General features: G+C 37.6%; 2 protein-coding genes across 7 annotated transcripts in view; one reads left to right on the top strand and one right to left on the bottom strand.

Annotated features, from left to right (window-relative positions):
- Positions 1 to 25,325, bottom strand: part of LOC149947956 (tyrosine-protein phosphatase Lar-like) — a 250,398-nt gene that overhangs the window by 127,745 nt on the left and 97,328 nt on the right. For all 6 annotated transcript variants that reach the window (XM_090172417.1, XM_090172421.1, XM_090172419.1 and 3 more), the window contains exon 3: positions 10,679 to 10,760. The gene's annotated coding sequence lies outside the window, so the exon portion shown is untranslated. The remainder of the gene's footprint in view (positions 1 to 10,678; positions 10,761 to 25,325) is intronic.
- The window catches only part of LOC149947957 (uncharacterized), a 534,917-nt gene that overhangs the window by 439,940 nt on the left and 69,652 nt on the right, over positions 1 to 25,325 (top strand). The gene's annotated exons all lie outside the window — the stretch shown is intronic.

Genomic DNA, 25,325 nt, shown 5'->3' with positions numbered 1-25,325 from the left:
CCATTAAAGAGAATGATGCCGCGGAATTTGTAATAACCAAGTCGGAGATGCTCGTATAAATTGCGCCCTTTGCGAGGGAAACTACTTTCGAGAAAAAAATGGCTAATTAAACGCCCTTTCAGTCTTCACTCAATGGCCGTATAGAATCGCGCGAAATGTACACAATGCCGTTTACAATGACTTTGAAACGTTTCTTCTAGGACAAAGGGCAAGTCCAGCCACCTTTCTAGATGCTCGGAACGCGAAGACACCTTTGTCTACCTTTCGATAGATTCGGTTTTATCGAAAAACAAGAGGAAGTGATGTTACTATTCTATACTAACTGACCTTGCCTTATTATCTATTGTGATATCGGGATTATGAACTGTACTCACAAGACAATCTTTAAATCTCAAAATTATACGACAGATAATTATTTTTTTCTTCAGCGACTCCAAAGTCCCGTTGACATTGATTGTTTTAAGTTACGCTAATTATTCTTACTAACTATAAACTATAATAGAGCGTTCTATAAAATCAGTGTGGTGTGCTTTCCGCCTTTTGAGTTCGGAGGCGGGGAAGGTTTGGCCGGTTTTTCGTGTGATAAAAAGATATTTATCTGGCAGTCGATATTTAGGAGTAACGTAGCTGCTAGCCTAGGCTTCACTAATTTCCGGCTTTGCGCGCCGTTTTTCTTATTTTAAATTATTTTTGCAATAAATGTATGATGGCAAATAAGCAAAATACTAGTCCCAAATCCACGGGTTTAAAAAGAAACTTAGATCATGAAAATATTCTTAACCTCATACATACTTCAACACCTAGGGCCCCTCCTACAACTCCTAAAAGGTACGTCTCTAAAATATTCATATACAGACAGGAAATAAGCCGAATTCTCTTAAACCAAAAAATAACAAAATGTTGTTAGTCCTGCTGAACTAGTCTGTATGAAAAGTTTGGCCGGTTTTGGGCCGATTTTATAGAACGCTCTATTATCAGTCATGGAAACCGTTAGGTCAACGGTATACCAAATTAATAATTAGGTGATGGTTTATGTTGAACTCACTATGCCCAGCGCTACTAAAAAAATAAGGTTATCGTAATATGAATAAACTCCTCAAGAACAAGTTTTCAAGTTCCCTCCCCACTGGTTAAAGAGGTTTTCCCTCGAGTTCTTGGGTTTCCCCTTTCCTTAAAAACTTATAGAGGTTAACGGTAATAGTTAGTGTAGGGAGCTGTTGGCTCGCGTGGGATGAAAGGCTTGCCACCACCCTCCTACGCATTGTAACCCGGCCACCTGAATTAATGGCATTAAAAGTCGCTAGATGACTAGGGTCTAAGGTAGTGACTTGGGTATTAGCCTAGCTGATTATTATTTTATTATTAATTTATTTAAACAACGGAAACACAAGATAAAATAATATGTTGTACTACGATAAACAATACTTAATCAAAACCATATTTCTATACCCCATTTATATTACAATACATTTAAATCCCCAACAAATATAAACACAATTACAGTAACAACTACAATAACAACAAATAATAAAAGCAGTATATTCTTCTATTCTATTCAATCTTCTTCTGCCCTTTTTTTCATCTCACCTATTTGCAATGACCAAATTAGTCACTTAATAGATATATCAATGATTAATTTAGCATGAAAAGAATTGTTTTCCACTTTTTTCCCGTTTTATCCATTTTTTCCGGTTTTTACCAGTTTTTCCCACATGTGCCGGCAAAAACCTGTTTTTGCCAACCCTGTTTAGAAGGTAACATCTCAATACTGTATGGCGTCATTTTTTACGGCACGTCGGAAAACCGAAAACAAACAATGGTTTGCCAAACGGTCAAAGCCCAATTTAAGAATTTAATAGCCTTGGCAGACTTTCTTGGATTAGAAATATAAATATGTAAACTACGAAAAAGAGGCTATCACTGTTACAGCCAGAGGGGAATTGTTTGCCTTAACGTTTAGAAATAAGCGACCTTATATAATTAACGTCTCACAGTGAGGTAAAATTAATGAATTTTTGGCAAAAATATATTAATATTTTTTTATGTTCTACCACACAGAATAAATATTTTTTTTTAATTTTTATGCTTTTTATAACTAAGCCCTAAATATATTTCCAGCATAACGTATTTTATGGAAAAACGTGGGAATCGTGTGTTTTTTTATAAAGGGGCAAATATGTGCCATTTTTCTTTTTGAATTCTACGAATACAAGTAATTAAGATTAAAGTGAGAACCACAAACATGTTTTGCTTTAATATTGACTATATAATCTAAATTGAAATTTTAACCTATCAATACTTTCATTTTTAATTAACACTGTAAAACACTATGGCTCACAAAAGTTCTAAAAAAGTGGACTAGTCTGTTAGTAAATGCTTCATATCGAAGGCAGATTTTTATATTTTCAGAAAATATAGCTAAAGTCGCAGTGAGTTATAGCAATCGCGAGTAGTAACAAGTGAAGATTTGTGCTATGCACGACAGCAACAGTTTTGCAATTAATTTAATCTACGAGCTTATACATGTTTAGACTTGTCTGGAAATGAGCAGAGCTCTTCTTCCGTGATTTGTTTTTCCGAAAATGATGCACGAGATCTTAAATTATATTTTTTTAAATTTTAATGGCCATTTTTTTTTTTAGTTTTGGACAACTTTAATGATCTTGGGCCCCACTGTGCGCCTGAAAGATAAGGGTACTGCTTGACGAAGGGGCCTCATTTCCCGAACAACAACAGCTTTAGGGTCTTAAGGTCTACAAGCAACCTTCATAGCATCTATAATTATTTCGACTATTTCAATATTTTATTTTCGACGCGTATAAAATCTATCGCCGCCATAGTAATAACCACACACCATTCACTCTTACATGGCTGCAAATTCACACACACATTCATATAGAGCTGGTGGGACAATTTAGGGCCTGTTGCAAAAGCCCTAGCCAAGGTGCTAGCTCATAGAATTTAACATGTGTAGAGGTCGGCGTTTGAATAAGAAATTATACGATTGTTTATATTTATCCATAACCGAGAATTATTCAGAAATATTCGAAAAAAATGATTAATTTTGCACGTTAAATCGTTGTTTAATCGTATAATTTATTCGTATAAATCAAATAATACTAATTTAAATGATTAATTGAAATTTTTGCGGTTAATTTGTTTCGCCGACCTCTAAACATGTGTGATTCTAGCAAAGCAGACTTTTGCAACGGGCCCTAAGTCCGCTCGTCTCGGCTAGAGTCACGCCAACAGAGAGATACTAAGGGATAGGGATCAGACACCCGTGGCGGAAGTATGACAGTCACCCGATGGGGGAGAGGTGGTCGTCCTCCTAAAATGAGCCACGCCGTTATTTGCCTCCCAGACGCGTGGGTTTACAGGAGTTTGCTCATCTATTCTAATTATTAACGTAACATTTCAAAATATTTTTTATGTAAGTCAGATTTTTATCCTATAAATATTTGTCTTAGTCATTCTAAATTTGTATAAAAAACTAGGACTGAAGAATTAGAATTTGAAAATGTAATAGTTGACGAGGTTTGGCGAGGCTAATTACGAAAGGCGTCAGTGACGCTGGGCCGCTTGTCTCGAGTGGTGTCACGTTCCACCAACACGTCCCCGAGAAGTGGGCCAACGTTTTAAATATTCGGAAACACGGAACTTATATCAAGTTAGGATATTCAAATTGCTTCCCCTAAAAATGACAGCTTCGACCTGGCGTACCCGTTGACCCTTTGAGAAAAAAATTTGGTTAAAAAAATACGAAGTTTGGGGCCAGAACTTTATCATCGGAGGGAAGGAGGGGTGTAGGCGTAGGCGCGGTTGGGAGGGGCGCCTATAGCGGCTAAACAAACTCGGGGATTCGGAACAAAATATGTCCGATCAATTCGTGAGCGAGCTAATAAGCTCCATTTCGCTACAAAAGCAATATTGTCGAAGGAGGAGGGCGCGAGGGGGCGCCAAAAACCTATAATAGACGCCTCCGAAATGAACCTTAATATCGGCCCTTTAATAACGAAGGGTGCTCTCAAAATTGTGATTCATGAAAGCGAAAGAATAGAAGGAGATATTTCAGCGAAGGCACATCATCGATTCTCCATTAGTAACTTCCCCCGACCCCCCCCCCCCCCCCGTTCGGCTTCTGGCAGGTCCTCCGCAAACCGATAGGTGGCGGCACCGGTTCCTTCTAATCGGGAACAAGCATTGACCGACTGAAGTTATTCGAAAAATAATATTACTTACTTACGTACTCGCGAACGGGTATACCCTTGGTCGGCTAAAATCGATTATTCTTCGTGGAGGTTTCAGATGGCAACAATTTCGCGTGACATAACAATCTATAGGCAACGTTTTCGTAAAATGTAAACGGGCAAAAATATAACGACGGTTTTTAATGAAAAGAGAATATCTAGCGCTTATTCGTAGAGGCCCGCGAAAGTCAAAAAGTGTTTAGGTTGGGAGGATCGGGTCTCGCGTGTCGAGGATGCAACAATTGTTTCGGCCATGGTCGGCCGAGGAAATGAGGCTGCTTCTAAGAAAATGGCTTCTCCTAATGACAGCATTGTGACAAGCGCGTTGTTGTTTTTTTTTTTCAATTTTCCTAAAACGAAAAACAAAGGCGGGAAAAAAGAATTTCCAGGCCAGGCAAATAGCGGCCGCCGATCAATAGCGAGCGCCGTTGTTCGTTATTGTTCCTCGCACCCACTCCCTTTTCGCGTAGAGATAGATAGGCGTGCCACGTCGTATTGTTTTTCATATTTAGATTAGCCGTAATTAAAGCGACTAAATGGAAAACGCCGTTCGTCAACAACAACTCTCGTCAATACCCCCACCATGTTTCAATTCGACAAACCACGAAAATTTTACTTCGGTTAAAGTGTTGGTTGCACGAAATTTTAGAGCAAACATTTTATAGCAAGTACAAAAAATTTCATCAAAATCGGTTAAGCGGTCTTTGAATTATTATAAAAAGAAGTCAAAATGGTGGGAATCGAGTTTTTCGGCGAATTTCCAGACTTGTAAAATTATTTTCGGCACCCGTGACGTCAGAAAATGCGTATCATTGGCTAATTGTCTGTAATACATTTCTTTACATCTGGGATTAAAAGTAGGTTGCTTTAACAACCAGGAAAAATCCTACGCTATTGACGGATTTTTAAATGACGTTTTAGCGCGCGACACTACAGGTAGAGGTATTTTCACGTGCAAAATGAATTTTAAAAGCCGTCAATAGTAATAGGTGTTTCTATAAAATAAAACCGTTAAAAAATAGAAGTATAATAAATGTTTTTATCTACGTCACGAGCGCCAGTTATTTCAGTGCTTTACTTGCGCGCGAGTTTTGCACGCGGGTTTCAAATTCCGAAAGGTCTCGCGACTTCAGAGCGTGCTATCTACCTTCAAGAGCTAGAGCTAAGTGACGTAGACAAAACATTATCACATGACCTCCCGTATTTCATAGAAACACCTATTGAAATAGGCATACACAAGGCTACGTAGTAGAAAAATGATATGAAACCGAAGGTTCTTCGCGAAGCGCGCGTAAACAAACAATTTTTTATTTCGATAATAAGCCTTATATTATGATTAAAAATCTCGGGTTTGAAAACTTCTACAAGTAAACAGAATACCTCCAATTCAGTTCCTTCTACTTTCCGAATAAAACTATAGCTTCGATTTGCTCGTGCTACGGATAAGAAAAATTCGCCCAAAATATTTGGATTTTGAGGAGCGAAAAGGGTCAGTTTCGGACCCAAAATTAGTACACTTAGGCTTGAAACTTTGTTTCGACAACATTTGGCCCTTTTTGAAATAGAAATTCCAGGGCTTCAAAACAAGCACTCATTCGTTCAATTTGATTACTATCGACTTTTCGTTCAACCAACACTTTAAGCTATTCTGTTTATGTGAAGCCCCAGGATTTCCAGCAGAAAGTCTCCGCCTACGCGGCCGTAACGAAAAGGCGTGGTTTTTTTTCCGGGAATTTCGAGTCAAACGAGACATTTTCTCCGTTAACTCAAAATATTTCTGATTAAACAAATTGGATTTTTCCCAACTGAAACTTAAAATGTGACGTAGTATCGATTATTCGAAGCGAGGCAAATTTTAGTTTTGGACACGTAAATTTGGGAAAGTGACTTTATAAGCGAAGAATCCGTAATTTAATTTGATATTCTAAGTTACAGTAAGTATCGCTGTTTGCCTCGTAAATTTCCAAATTTATCCTCTGCTTTAATTGGTGGTATATTTTTGGAAATTTTAACTCGTGATATTTAAGACGTAGTTTCAACGAGTTGTACTTTCTAGAAAACTATTCCGATCGATTCTACTACGAATTGAACTTTTCGCGTGGGAAAATGATCATTTCAATACGAACTGCGAAAAAAGGACGGTACATTTTCCTTCCATTTTTAGACGTAAAGAGGCAAACTAAACGTTCGATTTTCACTTTTCAGCGTAAAAATGGGTATTGGGGTCATCAGATAAGAGTTAGTTCTCTCCGCGGGAAGAAAGCGCCTCCCGACGGAATAATTCGCGAGCCCGCTTTTTTAATCTACGAACATTTAAACGATGTCGGATTCGGGCGCGCGCTATCGAACTGTCGGAACTTTTCGTCATTCGCGGCGGAGCGATTCGGAGCCGCATCGATTCGCAGTCGATGAACGGAGCCGGAAAAGAAGGAAGCCGGATAATAAAAATACAATACGGAGGAGGATAATTCGTATAAATGGATCTGATTATTCTTCACGTGCTACAAATTCGAGGGACTGTCAGACCAGCGGAGGGTGGAAGGGAAAGGGACCCTCAGCTTCCCCGACGAATAATGAGACAGGAAAAGCGGACAGAAAGAGAGAGCCCGCCGAATAAACTAAAGGGGAAGACGACAGTTGGCCTACCCTCGCTCCGCTGATTTCGCCGCTTACTCGCGGCCCTTATTTGCTTTACAAATATCTTTATTTACTAGCGAGTATTATGTTCCGGGGACATTAAGGGGAAAACGGAAGTCTGCAATGCGTGAAACAATATTGGATATTACGAAGAGAGAAAATACGACGCCAACTTTGACAACGAAGCTATTTGGAGCGTAAGCCGCCCTACCGAAAGTTTCGTATACCATTACATTCTAACTACGAAGAAATTACACGCTGTTCCTTTTCAACCTTTGACTTTCGAATGGATGTATCGCGATTTAGGATAAACATTTTGCTTTAATGTTCTATACTGATCGGGAGAGGTTATTCGAATAATGGGAATATTCCTTAAATTGAGTAAACTGCGGTAAAATTACTCCTTTTTGCCGCTGTGTATATCGGTGACCACAGTATAAACAAAACGGTTATTACGCTATGGTAAAACCACGAAATTCTCATTTACCAAAATAACTTACGTAACTTTTTATGAATAGGAAAATGACATTGGCACTCTTGCCTAGCTCCGATTTGGACTTGCAACCAAACTAAGTAGTATTCTTTGGTTGTAAATTATTTATCCTTGTCCATATTTCGACACTAGGGGTCTCAATAGCCACGTTCACGCGTATACTCGGAAAAGTTTTGCCTCGTTTCGATTTCGCTGCGGTTCGTAGCGTTTGGAAATCTGTATGTTCACACGTTTGATTTCCAGTGAGTTTTGAAGAAAATTGGGCACGCGTAGTATAGCCAACGCAGTTGAGTCACGTTTTAAAACCATTTAATTAAAAATGAATGCAGTCGGAAGAATTTTTTTGTATTTAAATATGCAAAAAGCTGGAAGATTATTTTCTTGTAAAATATTAATAAAAATTTTATTAGGCGCAAAAAATCCACGATTGTCGATTTTCTTAAAAATTAAAGAACAAAAAACAGACTCGATGACGTCACGAATCGCTGCCAAACTGGTCGACGAAGTGGCTCAGCCGAAGTGATCTAAAACGCTGTGACGAGTTGGTGTCTAAGGCTTTTAGCCGGCATCACTTTGCGTGTTACTCTCAAAAAAAAAAAAAACCCGCTGCGACGCGCAACGGTCACTGTTCACACGACGGAATTCAAACTCGCATCGTTCCCGAGGGTAGGTGTGAACGCGGCTTATGTTGAACTAAACTTTTATTGGGCAATAACTATGAAAATCAGGTGATAATGTTTGTTAATTGTTATACTTTTAACTATTATGTTACTTATGATAACGCTAGTAATTGAAATAATACTATTAATAGACAGTATTTTTATTTAAAACTACATTTAAATAAATGGATGATGTTTCAACCATTTTTAATGGCTTCAAAAGTCGCATGATGACTTAGGCCTAAGGTGGTGCCTTGGGTATTAGCCTAGCTGATGATTGTTATTATTATTAATACACATATAGGTAACGCAATTTCATTTATGATACTATACATTTTATGACCAAAATATATTGAAATATCTAATCTATTGTAATTTCTAAAATTTCTAAAAGAATATATTTTTCTATAAACTCCCCGTCAATTTCAAATATAGAACCAGTTTTCCATTATACTGCCCAAGCTGCTGTCAAAGTTCTGGCAGCATTGTTCGACAGGAGGCGAGACAGTCGAGGATAATTTTATGGAAAGAAGTATTGAACCCTATGTACAGCTCGGCACGAATGACAAAATCCTATTTATACATTTAGATATATTAGAGATTAAAGTTCGGAAAAAGCTGACCTCGATGAAGTTATTAAAAATAGGTATTAAAATGTTCAATTTAGGGCTCGAACTGCGCTGGAAAAACAGCGTATAATAAAATACGACAGAATAATGTTTCCATTATTAGATACGAAACTCAGGCAAAACCGCAAATTATAAGTCGAGCTATAATTTTTCATTGTTGGAGGCGGAGGTAGAGATAAATAACGGCGTTCGGATCACTATCATTAGGCTAAGCGTACGGATCACAAAATGTCCAATCAAATTACGGGTAGAGCTGCTCCGGGAGCTATTAATTTGTTTCGCGACGCGTTTATCGCTCCCTCTATTGTCGCCGACGAAAATGAGTCGTCGCTCTTTTAATTTTCCGACAACGAGCCAAACATCGAATAGAAATTGAAGTCCTAACGAGCCTAACTTCATTTCGTCATTACGAGCGGAATAACGATTTAATTACGGCGCATCCCAAACTAGGTTCCCACGCCGATGTAAAAATGATCAGCGGCGGCGTGTCTCATTTTTAGAGCCTTCGGCGGCGGCGCGCCGACAAATTTTCAACGGCGGCGGCGTAAGGATAATTTAACCAGCGACGGCGGCTTTTGACGTATAAGATTTGCATGTGATTTGATTTTATGTTATTACACTCGTTTCTCAAAATGTCAGTTAGCGCCCCCTTTGAGTTTTTCTATATCCACCACTGCAGCGAAATCATTTAAACATGTAAAAAAATATAATACAGTAAATACACCAAGAGAGACCAGAAACTAAAATATATTTCTTTATTTGAAAAGAAATACAGAAATAACATATCTCTTATATTTTTAGAAATAACATAATATATCTTATATTTTTAGAAAGCAAAATAAAAATCAGGTACTAAAAAATCACATTTTTCCACCCACTACATTGCCAGACTACTATCAATAGTGACTAACATACTCATTGACAATAGAGTAGTAGCACTCCGTAGCTTTGGTCATGGCCGCCATTTTGGTCGCAAATTTTTTATCTATAGGAAAGAGCATGGGTGACGTACTAGAACGTCACAGTGCCATTACTCTATATTATAATTGTCGTGTATAAACAATATTTTTCGTGACTTAGTTGGATTAAGGTTTATACTCTTTCATAGAATTTCTGCTAGAAATCATTCATTGAACAATAATTATAATGACTAGAGTAAGAGCCCTGGGATTTTTTAAAAAAATAGTAAAATAGTACGGCGTCGCGCCGAAGAAACGTCGGCGGCGGCGGCGTGGCGCGCCTAAAAAATCACCTATCGGCGGCGGCGTGCCGAAAATAAGGGAAAAGCCGGCGTCGGACTCTATCCCAAACCCGAATCGATAACGGCCCCCGCACTCGGACGGTGTCGCCCTCTAGACGTTTTACTGGAAAACAGTATCGACCAGCGAACGTTGCGCTAAGCGTTTCCCGCCATCTGTCGGTAGCTACTATAGCCTCCTCCTTTACGATTTTATTTAAAAATAAATGTGTGTAAAATATTTCGGTACTATGATTTGCTAATCATTCATTTAAGCGAACCATAATAAAATTGTGATTTTAATTTAGTAAATATATTGAACGCGAAGTATAATCGATTGGGGTACGTAATATCGATTTTGTATTATATACAAATGTACGATTATGTGTCACATATGTTAGAAATAAATGCGCTAAACTAACACTTTCAAAATTTTAAATTTCACCGATTTTAATATTATAAAGGTGTGCAAACCGTGTTATTATAATGAATTAAAAGACTTTATTTTAAACGCATTGCAGGCTCCAAATTTGATTTTATATGACGTTAATTTCGACGCATTACTTTTATTACAAATTTGGATTAAAATATTTAACTGAAAAACTAGTCTTGAATGTATAAATTTCTCGTGAATAAACGATAGAATTGAAATATAAAAAAAATCTATAATACCGCGATCGGCCGTACGAACGCTAGGTGGCGTGGCGCTTCGTCCTTGCTCGAAGAGGGGTTTCCCCAAATAGCGAAAGCAATCGATAAAAATATCTACTCACCACCGCATTCCAAAAGCACCTTCAGTGTTTCGCTAGGCGTGATATGTTAACCCTGCTTAGATCGGAATATCACGCATCTCGTCTGAAATCACAAAAAAAACGTCATATTAATTTTAGTCCTGACATTTCTTCATCTGTGAAAATTGATCGTACCAATACTCTTTATACCATTGGTATTCAACATAACATATAATTTATTAATTCTAAACTTCATAACGGTATGGCAATTAATATAATTTACAGCCCCGAATTTCGAGTGCTTGTTCAAAAAATCTGTCTTGTGGTCTACTTTTAGAAGTAGTTTTGCAATATTGAAAAAAAAATGTTAGGTACCGTAAACTAGAGTTGTTAATTTTCCGGAAAAATAAAATGCGGAAAATTTTCCGAATAATTTTCCGAATTGCGCAAAATCTTCCGGAAAATTGGAAAAATTAAAAATTGAAACATAAATTAATTTTTAAGGGTTTTTAATATTTTATCTTTTTATCGATATAAAATGTCTAATAATAAACTACTCTAGAGGTTTAGTTTTACTTTTAGATTATAAAAAAATGAGGCGAAAATGCCGCTTTATTTAAATTTGCAAACAATATTAGACTAATCATATAATGAAAACTTTTTTATTTTTTCCGGAAAAAAAGGCCTCGGTCATTTACCGGAAAATTTTCAGCTCGAAAAATTTTTCGACTTCCAACACTAATTCAAACCCTTATTTCTTAATAATTTAAGGTGTTGGCCGAAAAGTAAATACTAACAGTAGTTAATAATATATCTCATACAAAAGAAGTATTCCTTTACACCATAAATATGAAATAAGTACCTTCAAGATTCAAATTAACGTGAATTTCCCGCTAAACCTCTAAGACGCAAGTTGACTAACAACTTGTAAGCCCACAACACGCTGTTTTGTATATCTCTGAGAATTTCCGTGAATTAATAAACTTAATTGAATTGAATATAAACTTCTGGTTCTACCAATAATTTCTTCATTATGGTGAGAAAATCAATTTTCAACGAAATATATAATTTCATATATTTTTAATCTATTTTATATGGAAAATAAAAAGATACATTTTCCTATGGAGAAACGTTCCCTTTGCGAAATTTCTACGAATTCCTTTCGTCAAAGCATTTGTAAGGTTATGTTTTTTAATGAAAGATAAAATCTTTATTACAAGACAATCGATAGAATTTCGAACCAAGAGGAAAATGGTTAAAATCTGAAGCCTCATCGCGTCGTAGACGTGACATTAAAGCTTCATGAACCTCGATTGATTAGAATTTCGGTACAGTGCACCTCAAGGCACAATTTTGCAAAATTTACTTGTCAAATGGAATTTTTAAGGTAGGATAGAGGGCAAGTGGTTATGAATTTTGTTCACTCTATTTTGTACATTAGTTTCTGGTTTAGTATCTTCGAAATAGTGAATAGGAAATAAGTAACTTAAATAGTATATTTCAAAATATATTAATTTTATAATTGGAAATTCACAACTATTGTTGGAGAGGATAAGTTTCGTTCGGATCGCAAATGCATTTCTCACACGATTAATTAAATATGATTTAAATCATCTTTTCGCTAAGATGATGAGCAATTATAATCTGATTTATTGTAAAAAGTTATGATGTGTATGTAAAACCAAAAAAATATTATCCAACTAAAAATAGTTTACCCAAACAAAATGAAAAAGGCGCTATGAAAACAAAGCTTCATTTCTTTTATTGCAAAATTTACGAAATATTATATAAATTAATGAATATTCGATATATTTTTTGGAATTTGATCAGCTGACGGGATCGGATTTATCCCCTAATAATATTCAACCAAATTATTCGACGTTGAGTCCGGTTTCTTACTGTACGAGTTCTCTTCCCTCAAGCTCTTCGATGTTCCCTTTCCATAAAAACTGTAGATGCTAATGGTAATAGCATAAGTACCATAATAAACATAAGTATGGCACATAACAAATTTGGTTAATGATAGTCTGTCGTGGAATGATTGCGAAATAGGAAGTTTCCGAACAGGAAACTCGTACCTTCCTAATGTTTCCGTTGGCTAAATAGTTGGTTAGTTTTATGGCTAGAAATACTAGCGTACACGCGTTTAGGTTTGAAATTCGAAAAAACCTAACTTCTGAAATGTTTATAATAGTTTTTTTTATCTTCCGATTCAATAGTTCATCATTATTTTCAAAAAGTAAGCGTTATTTACACTTTTGAAAGCATTTTAATTTCCAATAGGCCTTGGCTGGTCCGTCGAAATGGCTGCTGACATCCTCCAAATACTAGGAGCAGTTCGCGGAGAGTTGTCAGTCCGTCGGTACGTAATGGTTTACGTTATCATTGATGAAACAGACTATCATTAAAAAAATTGCACTGGTGAATAGAAAGTATCAAACTTATGTTTATTATGTTACTTATGGTAATAGAAAGTAAGCTGTTGGCTCACGTGGTTTGAAGGGCTTGCCACCACCCTTCTATCCAGCTAAACCCTTGCACCGGTAATTGGCTTCACGAGTCACTAGTTGTGTGGTTCCTTGGATATTATTATTATTATTATTATTATTATTATTATTATTATTATTATTATTATTATTATTATTATTATTATTCGCGTATTTGATCATCCTTGGATATTAGCTTAGCTGATTATTATTCTATTGATTATTTATATAAATATGAAAAGTAATTACGAAAAATTAATATAAATAAGAAATTGTTACACATTTTGTAAATTATTTGTATACTTTGTTAAATTTAGCCTTTGTTCACCCGAGGTAGCCTCCGGCAGGCGCCATTTCATAAACTTAACAAAGACCAAAAAATCGTTGAGCAACGGTCACAACGAAAATATTTTTTTTCCAAAAAAAGGTTTCTTCTCCGTTGAGTCATACTAAACGCAACCTAGATTCGGGTAAAATGATATTTGAACACGCCTACGCTGGTAGGAGGAGGAGGAGGAGGAGGCCTACATTGTACGTGAAATTAAGTCCCGATTCCCAGATTGCCTGTGAAAAATCATCGTGTTTATCGTAATTAAAGCACCTGACCTTAATTCTAAGGACCGTTATATCAATATATTAAAAAAAACGTCAGTAATTTGAAGTATCTTTAAATACAGCACAAATTTGGGTAATTTCTTTTGGAAAACGAGGAAGATCATCAGAAGCTTAGGTGACGTTGATTTTGCAGGAAAAAGTGGGAAGACTCGTCACAGCTTCCCGCAATTTGTACGAACTTGCAGACGAATTTTTCTTTTTCTCGCCAAAAATGAGGTTTTTTCCCGCATATGAAGTCCGGTTGACAAAATTAGGATTTTGATGACTCACGGACATTCAATATCAGTAGCGGCGCTAAGGGTGGGCTGAAGTGGGCTTTAGCCCCCCTGCATTTCTGAGAGGGGCCACATATTCATAATTAAGATTCCACATATTTTAATTTATGAATTTTCATTATCTCTAGAAATTTGTTTTAATGCGAAGAAACGTTTTTCTGGAAAAAATCTTTCAAAATCAATTATTTTACTCAAAAAGTTAGTAGACCATAAACATATAGATTCGGGAGGAAGGTAGGGGTAATTGAGAGAAAGTTGAAAAGAAAGGGGCTTATGGGAATTTAGGGAAATATCCAAGGTCAGATACAAGGTCAGTAGGGGGTCCAGAAAACGCGACGAGAGTCGCAACAATAAAACGACCTTGCTCTTCTCGCTTCCTGGAAAATTTTGGGTTTTTTCGATTTCACCACTTTTTCGAAATATGGTCAATACAAGGTTCCCGCTAAGGGCCACAAAATTCTTAGGGACCACAAAATAATTAGCCCACCTGTGAAAAAACCTTAGCGCCGCTACTGTTCAATATACAGGACGAGTCACTGAAATGAAAACTTCGCCGCGAAACGTCCCACGTCTCAGCGGATACTTTTCGCGCAAAGAGAGTAGATGTAAACAAACCGTGACGTCACGATTTTGAAATCACGTGTAAAAGTCGTCTGCTTTGCCTTATCTCTTTGGAAGCAAACAAATGAAGATATATTAATTTTAGAATTTAAAATAAATTATCCTAATAATAAATTAATAAACAAAAGATTATTACTCGGTGAAGAAAATAATTTGAAAGGAGAGGAACGAGTGTTAAAAAAAGTAAAGAGATCGCAACCAGGGCCGGCGGATAATGTGGGTATGGTGGGTAGAAGTACCCACCCGAGAAATTCCGGGTGGGTATTTTACCCACCCGGAATTGATGTCATCAAAGTCTGTACTGTGGGGATAGAGCCACGGCCATTGTCACAGAATAGCTATGTTTCCACTCTCCTCGAAAAGGTTTTACAAAGAATAATAGAGCCATGCCGCCTACAAAATAATGTGCACAATTTTCCCGGGACTACGTATTTTTCCTATCCCCTCCTTCATGAAGTTAGTACCGGCCACAATTAAAAATTCGTCACTGAGAGAAGAACCGCTTTCCCAGTTTTTCCCCACCTTCTTCTTCGCCCGATTGTAGGAGTGAGTCCGAGTAACGTTGTGCAGTGAAAATTCAGTTCCTGGTAAGTGGTCAGTGACACTTTTCAGTATAAAAATTTGTATTATATAGGGCTATCTTTATATGTAGGATAACCCAATACCCCCCCCCCCCTCGTCTGACTACCCACCCGAGATTAACACGATCCGCCGGCCCTGATCGCAACGGAAAAGTCTAAGCCTAGAGCTCATTTTCTAACAAATCCAGGCTGGAGAAACCATTCCTACTATAACCAAATGTGTGTTCAAACATGTGGAGCACTCATACAGGGTTGCCCCAAAATTTTCTGATTCAAATTCCCTGACTATTCCCGGTTTTCCCTGACCATTTTAAGAGATTTTCCCTGACTTATTAAGGCCAAAATTTTTCTTTTATATTTTACTTTTATCAGAAGTTAATAAATTTAGATGGACTTATATTTCAGTAAAAAGGTTATTGCAATGTTGAAAAAATTAGGAAAACTTTCAAGGAAATAAATTATAATCGTGGAATTTGTCATACATCTAGAGTTACATTACCTTTAAAAAGTGCCCAAATAAAATTGAATTCCCTGACTTTTCCCCGGATTTTTACAAATTCTTAAAAATCCCTGACATTTCCCTGACTTTTTAGTCCCATTTCTAAATTCCCTGACTTCTCCCTGATTTCCCTGTTTTCCCTGACGTGTGGCAACCCTGTCATACGCAAACTAATTTAAAAAAAAATTACACAACAATCTCTTATAAATGGTCTATTGTATCACCACCATACCTTATATTCATCTGTTTCTATCTGGCGATCCATTCTTTACCTAAATGATTTTTTAGGTTTTGAAAATGGTACAAAAAACTTTTTCCTTGCTCTTCATAAAAAGCGAGTCATTTTTACAGCTCCCATTAACACATCTTTTAGTTTTTCCCATTGTTAAACGTATCTGGGATTAACTTATCAACAAAATAATGCAACGTTTTCAAGACAATAGTAAAAAGCTAAAGCTCGCCTAAATAACACTCGGCTCCGCCATTTTGTTTGTTTACATCGTCTCTCCTTTTAACTGAGAAATTTTGTTTCAGTACTGCCAGATTTTGGGACAAGTAAGGCGATAATAAAAAAACATGGGCGACTCCATTCAGTGACTCGTCCTGTATATTGAATGTCCGTGGATGACTAATCATATAGGAACCAATTTTGGTTTTATACATTTGAATACACATTTCTATAGGTGACTAGGAAAAATTAGGATAGAGTTGTTAAAATCAAGACTTCTCCCCTCTTCAGAATCCCATTCCCTCGGGTACGCCCCTGTTCGGAGTTTATGTCAGTGCCACTTAGGAGCAACAAACACAAGGAGCGCGCGGCTAGCCTTTAAACACACTAAGACAATGATGTGTACAAATTTCGTTGGACGAGCCTTTACGCTGAACGTTTTACGGGCGGGGGAAGAAAATTTGCGAATTTTCCCCTTACGACGGCAGCAGGCGCTAAAGCGTCTAACCAATGAAAATTGTACGCGAGAAAATGCACGACTTTTGACGGGTTGCGGTCTCCTTGTGCGGGGTGCTGTGTTTGTTGCTCCTAGGTGCCACCATCTAGGTGAAAATTGCGGATAGAGAATAGTGAAAAGCTTAGTAACTTGGAAACGGTACGAACGCGGTAGATTCTATAGTTCATTTCGGACAAACTTGGTGGCGCCGCAGTCGAATACGACCGTCCAGGGGGAAATTCTATGCTAGAAATAAAGAGAGGCAGCTGAGAAAGGTGACTGGTAGCACCGCTAATATAATTTCATCAGCAAGATAACGAGATGGCGCTAATTCTTTCCCGTCTTCTAATTTGCAGCCAGTTCGCTGATAGGCTTCGTCAATAAACGTGGGCAGTGACATATCTCAAAAGCCTTCCTTGTTTCTTTTAGCAGCTTAAGGTTACTGATGTGCAACTGCAGAGTTTAAAATCTGTTCTTGGTAACAGCAGGTTTCCGGTTTTAAGCGACTCTTAAGCAGGGTTCGTACACAACCTGGAAAAGTCAGGGTATTTGAAAATGTTTCGAAAAGGTCAGGGAAAACACAGGGAATTTTTAAATGTTTCCAAAGGGTCAAGGAAAAGTCAGGGAATTATAAAATGTTTCCAAAAGGTCCGGGAAAAGTCAGGGAGTTCTAAAATGTTTCCAGAAGGTCATTGAAAAGTCAGAGAATTTTAAAATGTTTCCGAAAGGTCATTGAAAAGTCAGAGAATTTCAAAATGTTTCCAAAATGTCAGGGAAAAGTCAAGGAATTTGAAAATGTACCCGAAAAGTAAGGGAATTTTAAAATGACCCCAAAAAATCAGGCAAATAAATTTTTGAAAGAAAATATTTTTCCAGATTTTTACCTCAAACCATTCATTTATTCTACTAAAGTGGTCAGGGAAAATTTGGAAATTTGTTCAGGAAAAACCTGGAAATGTCAGGGAATTTAATTTTGGAAATTTTGTACGAACCGTGTTAAGTATTAGTCAATTTTTTATTCGACCAATTTGAGCCAACATATCTAATTCTTATTTTCATTATTCTATAATAGCAAATAATGAATTAAAAAATTCTATTCAATTTAAAACTTTGGCGATTTGGTTTGGCTGAAACCGAAATGAATGAATACAACTATAGGTGATATTTACTTAAAGAAGTATGGAAAACAATCTTTCCAGACACTCTAGCTGGGAAAACCTTTTAATATCTGTGACGTCATTTTTCCTTAGAAGTCGCTGACTTAGCAGAGATGGAAACCAAAGGTCGTGCTAAGAAATTTTGGTCAGGTAGTCCAAATAAAAGGGTTCCCCAATTTTAATTCATTAAACCACTTAGAAGTATTTTGGGAATTTTAAATTCGTAAAGCTCGCAAAATATAGTGATTCATCCCAAATATTTGATTTTCTAGGCTAAAATTTACATGTTTTTAATAAATTAAAAATACCATGAAGTATCAGTCATGCTTTAACCATTTATTAAATTCATATTTTAAACCATGGTAATTAAAATTTTTAACTTATACGATTCCTGGGATAAACTTCACTGGAAACTTAAAGGTTAACCCCCAAAATGCTTCGGGCCCCCCTTGGTAGGATTTAAGGTGCCCCCCTTAAAATTCCATGGCCTACCACGCCTACCCCTGACGAGGACACTTGTATCCGTAATTCCGTATCATCTGAGGAAATTTTGCTACGTCCACTTGTCTTTCATAATACAATTGTTTCCCAGAAATATACTGATCATCCGCTAGTTGTCGCTTCCGTATTAATCCCCATAAAATTCTACATGTAGACTTATTCACATCCCTTCGGCTGAGGCTCTATTCGAGACCAAATCTATCGCTAAGCCGTCTTTAGGCGTCGAAACAGACATAATTAGCAGCCGAAGCATTACAGATTTCGTTATGCAGCGGTTGTAACATGAGAGTGATTAATACAATACCTTTTTGCAATGAAATATATTAGCTGATTTTAAAAACCTCCTTTACTTTAAAGAAAATGTTTCGTGGATTATTTAAACCGAGGGGTCGGGCAATTACCAAAATCCCGTACACTTTGTCTAAAATCGCATAATCTTTTAACTCTCTCTATGGTAAATTAACATTGAAATCCCAAAATCACTTCAAAAAGTAATGATAAAATCGCCAAAATCTCTACGAAATCCCGTACAAAATAATGGCAAGTGTCCGACCCCTCGATTTAAACTCCCTTAAAACAATTAATTAACAATTTTTCAATAAATTCTCTAAAATTACTATTTCGTCTAAATTTTTAAACCTCACTGTATATCATATGATCAAATAATTTGGTGATTTGCAATATTTGATTCGATAGGCGACTCCCCAAACTTTTGGGTACTATTTGCATAGCTCTATGGCGGATTAACCTATAGGATAAGTAGGCTTGGAACTTGCCACAGACAGGGAAGGGGGTCCTGCAAGACGCAAGAGGAGGCCTGGGTCTTTCTCGTTGACTTCTATAGCTCGTACTCAACTTTTCCATGGAAAAAATATCTTTTTTCTACGCTTTCAATTTCATGTAAATTTCTTTTCTAGCGAAAATCAACAGAGCGACTGAAAGTAAGTGCGATAAAAATTATCTCCGATCATTAACACATTACGCCTTGCGGTTAAACAGAGCGCGTGTAAACGGTGTCAGCAATGGTATCATCTGATGGAAAAAGATTGCTTAAATATGAAATCGTGTTATAGGGCATGTTCGTCGTTTATCATTTCATACACACTTTCCTCGCGAATTTGAGCGAGTGTAGTCCGTGAGAGCGTTAACTTACAAAAAGGTTGCTATTATACAGGGTTACCACTAAAAACGAAAAATGATAAATAACTGAAAAACATTTTTTTATTTAAATTTAAAATTTCTATGGAACATTTATCGTGCAGGGGGACATTTATACTAGTGTAAAATTGAATGACCTTTAACCATGTCTTCAAGGTCATGCAAAAACTATCTCGAGAAACGTTGGGTTTGCGCCTTGTGTTCCAATTAGAAAGTTGTTTCTCGCCATATGAATAGTTTAAATAACTCTAATTTGACAAAATTTTACCAATCAGAAGCCGATAAATTGAAGGTTAATGAATTCAGTGTTTGATAATAAAATAATCTAATTAGTTTTAATGTGACTAAATGAAATAAATTCTGAAGTTTACAACGGTTCAGTTACGCCACCGTCGGCTGCGATAATTGCTTGAGCTCGTTTAACGACGGAGTTCATAGTGTTGTTCAACATTTCAATTGAAAGGTCACTGAAGGCATTAATAATTCTTCCTTGTTGTCATGACAACCAATTTTACAGAAATCAGGTTCAATTCATTAACCATAAATTTCTCGACTTTTGATTAGTCAAATCTGGTCCAAATCAAAGTTATTTGAACTAATAATATGGCGAGCAACAACTTTCTAATTGGAACCAAATCCATAAACCCAACGGTTCTCGAAATAGTTTTGAATGACCTTGAAGATATGGTTCAAGGTCATTCAATTGAACACTAGTAAATGACCCCCTGCACGAGAAATATTCCATAGAAATTTGAAATTTAAAAAAACAAAAACATTTTTCAGTTATTTACCATTTTTCGTTTTTAAGTGGACACCCTGTATGTTGGAATTGCTGTATGAGAAAAAAACTAGTTAAATAAATGTTTTCAGCTAAAACGAATGGGTCGGATGTTACCCAATGTACTGCCGCGAAATAACTATTAGAAAAGAGTATTAATTAAATGGTGGATCAGGTGCTAAAAAAGGGATATTCTTCGGGGAATACGAGAGAAAAATAAGTCGTTGAAAAGCTATAGAGGACGTCGACACTGAGGAGCAAAGACATAAATCATAAGCCTGGCCCAAGGAGTACGTAACTCGTCTTGAAGGATCTCGCGGGCCATTTGGAGCGGAAAAATGTGACCGCTTGACAAAGGCGCTCGACCACGAAGAAGCCCCCCGAGAGTCAGAAGGGGCTTTCTCGTTGACACGTTGCTTATTAGGAAATTTGTATACGACCGGACTCCGGAACCGGGCCTATCTCTGGCTTTGGCAGCCCAATTACGTTTTACTTCGAAGATAAATTTTCGGCGAAAACTGGGAGCCGAATGCGACGTCAAAATCATCCACCATGATCGTCTTCTTTCGGAGATCACTAGTCATTGATTTTCGATTAAAACACGTCGGCGGATTAATGTTCCGGCCAATACTATTGGAGGAAAGTTCGAAGCCCGTCGCGTAGCATCGCCAACCGCAACAATGAGCGGCCAGCGAAGCGGATGAAAACATTAATTTGCGGTTGGGAGATAGTCGAGGGGCAGGCTGGAAGACCCGTTTCTTTATTCTCTTTGTGTTTGGTCTAGACGGAAAATACGCGCACCGATATAGACGTTGGTTGGTCTTCTTCGAGGAAGTCCGTAATTACGCTTTCCATAGAAATATTACTGATTTATTTTTACGTGTCTCTCACGTTAATTAAATATTACACCGAAAACCGAGATGAAATCTTTAAACCCATATGTTTTTAGCCTCTTCCTCTAGTATAGAGGAAAGAGGCTGTTATATTCGCTCTTGGTGTATGCGGTGGTGATGGCGGTGGTGATGGTGGTGGCGATGGTGGTGGTGGCGATGGTGGTGGTGGCGATGGTGGTGGTGGCGATGGTGGTGGTGGCGATGGTGGTGGTGGCGATGGTGGTGGTGGCGATGGTGGTTGTGGCGATGGTGGTTGTGGCGATGGTGGTTGTGGCGATGGTGGTGGTGGCGATGGTGGTGGTGATGGTGGTGAATAATACAGTGGAAGCTATAGGTCCGTATAGTCTATAGCTCCGTATAGGTCCCCGGAAATCGACGAATTATCTTGAACGACACTCGATATAAATTTATTTCAGGCGTCATTTTATTAGAATTAGTTATATCTATCTACATATGCCAGTGCTGAGCCGCGGTTTTTAATCAAAGGGGGATATTTCGCCCCGATTGGAAATTACGGCGTATAGGTCCACGGGAATTCACGAATTATCTTCAGCGGGACTCGATATAAATTTAATTCAGGCGTCATTCGATTGGTATTAGTTCTCTCTATGCTAGTGCTGAGCCGCGATTTTTAATCAAAGGGTATATATTTCGGGGGGTATTTCGCCCCCCCCCCATTGGAAATTTTGTACTATAGGTCCCCGGACGAATTCTCTTCAACGACACTCGATATAAATTTATTTCCGGCGTCATTTGATTGGTATTAGTTCTATCTACCTATGCCTGTGCTGAGCCGCGGTTTTTAATCAAAGGGGTAAAATCAAGAGTGCTAGGAGGAAGAGGCTACTATTGTGGCTGTGCCATCTTGTTGTTTAATTAGAATGATCAGATTTCAATATACAATCGCGGTGAATTTCGCAAAACTCGTTTGAATGGTTAAATAATAATTAGAAAAAATAGTGGAAACCATATGTTTTTCGGAATTTTTAGAGACTTTTAAGAAATCTTATTTTACCTTTGGCGTCTGGGAGGAGAGGCGTATCATTTTCCCCTTCCTTCCAGAGACAAATAATTTCATTAATACACCACTTTCTTTGTAAAGTGCTAATTCGATCCATTCGGCTTACCCAGTGCCGTAGAAGAATGGTAACATGAGCTAGGCATTTCAATGATTTTGCTTGGGTAGGTTACGCGGGCTAAAGCCTACGTTTTATTTTAATTGGATGCCCACTTACTTCACTGGAAGAGGCTCCTTAAGTTAATTTACGGGGCTTCTACAAAATTCTAAAAGTTTAAAACAAATTAGCCTACTCCTCTCAAAGTCCTGACACCAACACTAACAAGGAGAGTACCCGAGGTATTTATTGCCGATTTTGTCGGGCGTAATGTAGACCTATATGAGGTATGAAATTTTCCAAAAGGAGACGTTGCTCTACTCATTCAAATTGCCATGGCAACTGAAAATGTTTTTGACCACTTAAAACAAAAATAAGATTTATTCCTTATTTTACCCAAAAATTGTTACAATTTAACCCCAAAAATGTTCTAATTTACCCAAACTTGATGAAATTTACTTAAATGTGGTCCGAATTACCCAATTCGTGATTTTTTTTTAATTTTCGAGAAAATCCCATGCTTTTTTAAATTGAGATTTTTTTGTTTTAAGTGGTCAAAAACATTTTTGGTTGCCTTGGCAAATCGAATGGGTAGTGCCACGTCTCTTTTTGTTAAATGTTATAGCTCTTATACGCTCGAATTTCAACAAAATCTCCTCGTAAGTCATTTCATGGTTAATATAAATTTGTCTTTGATGCACCCGTTTTGGGTTTATGGTTTCCTAAACAACTATTAGTATTTCTATTATACTGGCTAAATCAGTAAAGCGGTTATTGATTATTACAAACGGGATTGATTAAATTCAAGTGAGTCGATTTGCTACCAGTGGCGTCGGAAGTAATTTGGAACTGGGGGAGGAGGAGTACCTCAAAGGAGGGGTTAAATTTCAGAAAAGGTCGAGAAGGCGGTAAAACATTCGTACAGTCAAAGCTACGCCCAAAGGTCAGGGGGTTGAGATGGAAACACCTTTGTATATTCCATTGTTCCTACAACCTTAATTCGGAGTTAACCATCTTACGCATCTTAATCTAAGCTCAGCGAATTCTATGCCATCTAGGAGCAACAAACACAAGGAGAACGCAGCTAGCCTTTAGACACGCTAACGAAGGGTTGTGTACGAATTTCATCGGACGAGCGTCACGAGCCTTTACGCTGAACATTTTACGGGCGGGGGGGAAGAATATTTCCGAATTTTCCCCTTCCGACGGCAGCAGGTGCTAAAGCGTCTAGCCAATGAAAAACGTACACAAGAAAATCCACGACTTTTGACGGGTTGCGTTCTCCTTGTGTGGGGTGTTGTGTTTGTTGCTCCTAGATGCCATCCATAGTGTTCGAGCTTAAATGAAGGTTCAATTTAAAAAGGAATCATTCACCGACAAAGCTAAGCGAGCGAGTACAAATATTTAATTGTAGATAAATTAGGGTGTACGAGCGCTACATTTTCCCCGCTTAGAGCTTAGATACAGTACCTAATATAAAACCTGAGCATCACTCTTTCCTCTCTACGTTCTTCGGTTTATTAATGTGGGATTTGGTGGCGAATACACCTTTAGTTCTATAATTGGAACTATTCTCGTGATGACATAATCGGCATCGCGGAAGGCTAGTGTCATCCCTCTTTATCCCTAACTTCGTAAAGTCGAGCCATGGCAGACATATTGTCTAAACGTCTCGTGAATATCACCTATCTAGTACCGGATTTTGTTATTGCTGAGAGTGAAATTGGAAACGAGGTTTATATTAAAACAAAATAGGTATAGCGAGACAAAAGGTTAAACGCTAATTTCATGATAATAATAATAATAATAATAATAATGATAATCAGCTAGGCATCATGCGACTTTTAAAGATATTAATTCAGCTGGCCGGGTTACAATGCGTAGGAGAGCCAACTAACTAACTAACCTCAACAAGTTTACTATTTACCATGGTAATGATGGATTTACCCTCACTGGTTAAAGTGCTTTTTCCATGAAAACTTGTAGAAGTTAATAATAATATTAAGTGTATTGAGCTGTTGACATGAAGGGCTTGCCAGCACCCTCCTGCACATTGTAACCCGGACACCAGAACTAAAGCCATTAAAAGTCGCTAGCTGAGTTGGGCCTAAGAAGGTGCCTTGGTATTACCATTAACATATTATAAGATCCCCATAAGTAAAGGTCTAGCAAAGAGCCCCATGTTTACGGCATTGTCCATGCGAGAAGAAAATGAACTTACGACGATAGGGCAGTAGCGACATCTTCTTCTTCAAAATTTCTACATCTAAAATATTATCTTACTTGGTAGAGCAGCCACGCTCGGATTGATAAATGCCCCACAAAACGCGTCTAAATCTCACATTTGAAAATAGATACCTTCAGAAACGCAACTCTTAGTTCTAAGAAAAGTGTTAATTATAAGTTTTAAAGCGAATAAGCCTTGGCTACGGTACTAAGGACTCACGGTCGTGCAGGGCTTGTGCGCATTCATAATGCATTTCGCAATAACGGGTATGTGAACGTCCAAAATTTGGCGTTGACCTTTGCTTATGGGGACCTTAGGCTAGGGTTATGGTATAACCCTAGCCTAACTATTTTATTTATTTATTTACCACGGTAATGGGGGGGGGGGTCAAATTCGTGGTTGGATCGGGAATGTTCGGAAAATAATGTAAGTGACTGGGTTAGATAATTTCACACTGCAAATGTTCACTAATCTTTTTTTTTTATTTCCGAATGAAATTCGTCGGTAATGGATTTCGCCCCTGCGAACTCTCCGTAATAGAGATTAGCTTTGGCCTGGTGGTGGGGATCACCTTGGCCTGATATTTCCCTTTTCTACGAGTATTCCCTAGTCTCCGGTGTGTCACGAGTCAATTTGAGGCGTCCATTGTGATTGTCCGGCTGGGAAATAGGAGCAATTTCAATAATACTCTGGCTGGCCTGGTGGGCATTCATTTCGGTAATAGCCGGGATTAGAAAGAATTTTTCGAATGGAAATGGAGAAACTTTGGTTTTGGAAAACTAAGGAACGATAACTGAGTAGAACAGGTAACACTTACGCTTTAAATGCAGCAATCCACA

Source organism: Leiobunum rupestre, chromosome 4, assembly GCF_980474605.1.
Source record: "Leiobunum rupestre chromosome 4, qqLeiRupe1.1.hap1, whole genome shotgun sequence".
Taxonomy (NCBI): domain Eukaryota; kingdom Metazoa; phylum Arthropoda; class Arachnida; order Opiliones; family Sclerosomatidae; genus Leiobunum; species Leiobunum rupestre.
This window is presented reverse-complemented; position numbering and strand designations above follow the sequence as displayed.